This window comes from Heterocephalus glaber, unplaced genomic scaffold (genome assembly GCF_053883595.1).
Source record: "Heterocephalus glaber isolate CG9 unplaced genomic scaffold, H.glaber_assembly_v1.0 deba00001553, whole genome shotgun sequence".
Taxonomy (NCBI): domain Eukaryota; kingdom Metazoa; phylum Chordata; class Mammalia; order Rodentia; family Bathyergidae; genus Heterocephalus; species Heterocephalus glaber.
The window spans coordinates 15,421,710-15,427,115 of NW_028258344.1; the positions used below are offsets into that span (position 1 = coordinate 15,421,710).

Here is a 5,406-nt window from a genome sequence, read left to right on the forward strand (position 1 = left end):
TAATTCATATGTATCCAGTAATTTGTCCATTTTTTCTATGTTTTCCATCTTATTGGTGTATAGGTTCTGGAAGTAGGTATTAATGATTCTCTGAATTTTTACTAGGTCCATTGTAATTTAACCCTTTTCATTCCTAATTGCATATATTTGTGACTTCTTTTTCCTTTTTTTGATAAGGTTGGCTAAGGGTTTGTCAATTTTGTTTATTCTTTTGAAGAACCAACTCTTGGCTTCATTGATTTTTTGTATCGTTCTGTAAGCCTCCATTGCATTGATTTCTCCTCTGATCTTTATAATTTCCTCCCTTGCATGAGCTTTGGGATTGTCCTGCTCTTCTTTTTCTAGAAGCTTGAGGTTCTGCATCAGGTTGTTTAATTGGGCTCACTCTGTTTTCCTAATATGAGTGTTCCCTGCTATGAATTTCCCTCGTAAGACTGCTTTCACTGCATCTCATATATTCTGATATGTTGAATTGTCATTGTCATTTAATTGTAGGAACTGTCTGATTTCTTCTTTCATTTCATCTGTGACCCATTGGTTATCCAGAAGCATGTTGTTCAATTTCCATATGTTTATGAAATTCTTGCAGTTTCTTTTGCTATTGATGTCCAATTTCATCACATTATGGTCTGATAATATACAGGGGATAACTTCAATTCCTTTGCACTCACTTAATCATGTTCCATGAATGAGCATGTGGTCTATTTTGGAGAATGACCCATGTGCAGCTGAAAAGAATGTGTATTCTGATTTGATGGGGTAGAACAATCTGTAAACATCTGTTAAGTTCATTTGTTCAAGCATTTAATTGAGTTCTAGTATTTCATTGCTCATTGTTTTGTCTAGTTGATCTATCTATTTGTGACAGTGGGGTATTGAGGTTCTCCACTAGTATTGTATTAGTGCTTATATGATTTTTAATGTCCATCAGTATTTGTTTTATATAGTTGGGCACACTAGTTTATGATTGTCATTTCTTCCTCTTGGATTGTTCCCTTTACAAGGATGTAGTGTCTTTCTTTGTCTCTCTTAATCAGTGTGGGTTTGAAATCCACTTGATCTGCAAAGAGGATAGCTACTCCTGCTTTTTTCAGTTTCTGGTCACATGGAGTATTGTTTTCCACCCTTTAACTTTCAATCTATGTGCTTCTTTTTGAATTAAGTGTGTTTCTTGTATGCAGCATATTGTTGGATCTTGCTTCTTGACCCATTCTGCCAGTCTATTTCTTTTGATTGGTGAGTTGAGACCATTAACATTAATGGTTATAACTGATACATATTGACTTATCCTTGTCATGAGTTTTTCTTTTTGTGGGATTCTCCCCCTTTGAATTTAATTTCTTGTTGTGCCCTATGGGTTCATTCTGCTGGGCTTCCTGGAGTTGTGATCCTCATTGTCTTTTCCTAGGATATTGTGTAAAATTTTTGGAGTGCTGGTTTTGTATTCATGTAGTTCCTAAGGTGCTTTTTGTCATGAAAGTTTTTTATTTCACCATCAATTTTGAAAGATAGTTTTGCAGGGTACATCAATCTGGGCTGGAGGCTGTTTTCCTTTAGGGCTTGCAATACTTAACTACAAGCTCTTCTTGCCTTGATGGTTTGTATTGAGAAGTCTGCTGTGATTCTGATGGACTTTCCTTTGTATGTGATTTGTTTCTTTTCTCTAACTGCTTGGAGAACTTTGTTCTTCCATTGGGTTTCTGGAATCGTAACAATTATATGCCTATGCATACATTTTTTCTTTTGGTCAAGGCTAGTTGGAGTCCTATAGCCTCACTTATCTGTATGTCAAGTTCTTTTCCCCTGCTTGGGAAGTTTTCTGCCATTACTTCTGTGAACAGTTTTTTTATGTCATCTGCGCTCTCTCCTGTTTCTTCATTGACTCCAATCAGTCTTATGCTATTCTTCTTTGCATTTTCTATCAGCTGTTGTATTGATTTCTCATGGTCCCTTACAATTTTAAAGAAAGTTTTCTTTTCCTGCTCACTAATTACAATCTTATCTTCTATATCTAAAATTCTGTCCTCACATTGGTTTACTCTGTTGCATATGCTTTCAATGGAGTATTTTTTTTTGTCATTCCATTCAAGAGAAATTGTTTATTGATTACACATGATAATGGATGATACATAGCTTCAATCCCACCTATCATTATATCTGGTACCATTATTCAATTTAGATATTGTATAGAATGTGCCAACAATCATTTTTATAACCAAATAACTGACTCTACTTGCTTGGTTGACCTTTTTTTTATTAAATTCTTTTATTGGTACATTGTAGGTATATAACACAATTACATTTCTCATTGGGAATTGTACCTTTACATAATGCATCTTGGTTCTTATTTTTTCCCCATTCCTAGCCCTCCCTTCATGCCCTCCACCCTTCCCTATTTACAAAGACTTTATTTCCATTTTTGCCATTTCTCAGCATTTTTCCTTTCCCTTCTTTCCTTTCCCCTGTGCCTCCCACTACCCCTACCCCTTTGGACCTTTTCTTCCTATTTTGCATTATCGATTATTCATTCTAATCAATGGTACATTTTAGGTATACAATATAATGACATTCATCATTGGAAATTTGCACCTTTACATAGTCTCTCTTGGTTCTTATTTTTCACCCTTGCCCAGCCCTCCCTTCAACCCCTCCAGTCCTCCCTATTTACAAAGATTTTGTTCCTATTTTTCCATTTTCTCATATTAATCCCATTCCCTTCTATCCTTTCCCCTAGCCCTCCCACTTCCTTCCCCTTTGCCCCTTTTCTTCCTATTTCACATTACCTATTATACATTTAGTCCTTATTTACACTTTCAGTTTCTCACACCAGAGAAACTATTCGGAATTTATTCATGTGTGTCCTATTTATTTCACTTAAGAGTATCGCCTCCTTTTTAATACTGAAATTCAGAGGTCACAACAGTAACTGTCAGTTCAACTACACCAAGGTTTCTGAAGACAATGGCTTCATTACCCAAGCAATTGTGAAGAAACTTTTAAATGGAACCTGGTATCACCCTGAAGGAATTCTAACTTCACGCTGTTGGGGATGTTTACCAAGATGGCTTCAGAGTAGACTAACTTTACACAGCACATTTAAAAAAAGACCCATTTATTCAGCATCATGATCAGACTATTAGATTTAGCAATCAATAGCATGGGTCCAAAAATAAAGTCTACATTAAAACCCTTTGTTGGAATGCTTTACACTTTCCACAGAACAGAAATTAAAATAACCTGTTATACAGTTAGTCACAAATATAGTCCTCTAGTTTTTTTGCCCATACACATGAGTATTGCCTAAAACATGTCTTCTTTGTAGCAGCTAGGCCCTGCCACCACTGTGCTTGGCTGAGTTCACAAATCTGTTGTACCCTGTAGCTTCCCTGTCACCTCTCTGGCTTTCCTCTCCTGCTAGGCTTTGTTTCCTGGCAGTATTAAAACCTTCTGCCACTGCCATAGCTACTGTTGCTGCTGGAACTGCCATAGCCACCTTGATTTCATGGTTTGGCAAAGTATTGGCCTCCACCATCGTAGGGCCCAGAGCTTCTGCCTCCAAAGTTTCCTCCCTTCATGGGTCCAAAATTTGAAGATTGACTGTTGTAATTGCCAAAATCATTGTAGCCTCCACCACCTCCAAAACTGCTTCCATCACTACCAAATCCATTGTAGCCATCCCCACTGCCACCATATCCACCTCCACCATGGCTGCCACTAAAGCCACCTCCACCACTGAAGTTTCCTCCCCGACCGAAATTGTCATTGCCACCAAAACCACCTCCACGGCCACCACCAAAATTTCCAGAACCACTTCGACCTCTTTGGCTAGATGAATCACTAGCCATCTCCTATTTCGACAGGGCTTTCCTCACCTCACAGTTGTGGCTGTTCACAGTATGGTATTTCTGAATGACAATCTTATCCACAGAATCGTAGTCATCAAAGGTTACAAAAGCAAAGCCCCTCTTCTTCCCACTGCCTCTGTCAGTCATGATTTCAATCACTTCAATTTTTCCATACTGTTCAAAATAATCTCGTAGATGATGTTCTTCAGTATCTTCTTTAATGCCACCAATGAAGATCTTCTTCACGGTTACTTGGGCACCTGGTCTTTGAGAATCTTCTCTTCAGACAACTCTCTTTGGTTCCACAACTCTTCCATCCAATTTGTGTGGCCTTACATTCATGGCTGCATCCACCTGTTCCACAGTGGTGTAAGTGACAAACCCAAAGGCCCTGGAGCACTTGGTGTTTGGATCTCTCATTACCACACTGTCCGTGAGTGTTCCCCATTGCTCAGAATGGCTTCTCAGACTCTCATCTGTTGTTTCAAAGCTCAGCCATCTGATGAAGAGCTTCCACAGCTGTTCAGGCTCCTCAGGAGACTCTGACTTAGACATGATGGCAATCGGAAGAGAGGCTAAAGATGTTTCCTCGGCGGCGTCCACGAGCAAAAAGGAGTGAGCTACTGATTGTACTTCTCAATGGAGTTTTAATCTCCTGGAAATCTGTTTCTATCTCTTTTATGGATTCCATTTGTTTCCTATGTTGGAATTCCATCATGTTCCCCAGCTCCTCTATTGTTTTTTAATCTGTGTCCTCTCTAGATTTATTAATCATGTCTTCCACTTTGGGCACAATCTCTGCTGTTATGTGAGAAATTATTTCTGATTTCATTTTTTCCAGATCCTCTTTTGTTGCCAGTTCAAGGAGTCCGGGTGGTTGAGCATCAGATTGTTCCATCTCATTTCCCTTTGGGGTTGCTTTAGGTGATCTGGAAATCTGGCTTTGAGATTTGTTTACGTGTCTTCTCATTTCAACACGGAGAGGGGGCATCCTGTTGGCACCTGTGTGGCTCGCCTCCTAGTCGCTGGGGGTGGTGGTACCTCACCTTCCGGTGGTGCCCGGAAGGCTCCTCCTCAGCACTGGGGCCAGCTCTGTTCCTTGGTGCTGAGGGCAGTGGTACGGTGGCCTGGAAGGCTCACCTCCTCCTTGGTGCTGGGGGCAAATCTGCTCCTCGGAGCTGGTGGCCTAAGTCTCCTTTAGAAGGCAACTTGGCCTCTTTGCTTTGAATTGGCCTTTTTGCTTTGTTCTCCTTTCTGTTTATCTTAGTTCAGACTCCCAACCCTTTTCAACTTCATCCCCCTGAAGCTCATTCTAACAGCTTCTTAGTCTGCTTGCCTGCCACCTGCCTCTTCTGAGCTCAGTCCATCAGAATGCTACCAGAGATAGCTCCTAAAATGCAGATTTTACCACATGGTTTTAATCCCCCTTCTGGATTCCTATTACCTGGAGGGGAAAAATGATAATTCCTGAGTTTGTTCACAAGCTCTGCTCTTACCTCTGTCATCTGGCCTCATCCCTGTCTATAGCACAGAGGGTTCCTGGTGAACTCAACACTTCCCA

The 5,406-nt window shown here is 40.1% G+C and overlaps 1 pseudogene; it reads right to left on the bottom strand.

Moving 5' to 3' along the window:
• Window positions 1-3,289: 3,289 nt before the first annotated feature.
• LOC101698183 (heterogeneous nuclear ribonucleoprotein A1-like) lies at window positions 3,290-4,400 on the bottom strand (annotated as a pseudogene).
• Window positions 4,401-5,406: the final 1,006 nt, after the last annotated feature.